We start from the raw sequence: 211 nt of genomic DNA, 5'->3' as shown, positions 1-211 counted from the left end.
ATTGGTTCGTTATTGAACTCTCAGCCAATCAAGTGTTTGTTGTTTGTATTAGTGGTTTTTCTTGTCTTGTCAAAATTTGCCTTTGATGAAATTATACTTTGCAATGTTTGAACGGATAAAGTTGGTCTAAAATGATTTTGGCGGGGGTGTATAATAGTTGTAATACATAATTTAATCCACTAGATGTCACTTGAACCCGTTTTGTTTATTT

Source organism: Corythoichthys intestinalis, chromosome 8 (genome assembly GCF_030265065.1).
Source record: "Corythoichthys intestinalis isolate RoL2023-P3 chromosome 8, ASM3026506v1, whole genome shotgun sequence".
In the NCBI taxonomy this organism is placed as follows: domain Eukaryota; kingdom Metazoa; phylum Chordata; class Actinopteri; order Syngnathiformes; family Syngnathidae; genus Corythoichthys; species Corythoichthys intestinalis.
Note: the sequence above shows the minus strand (reverse complement) of the source record.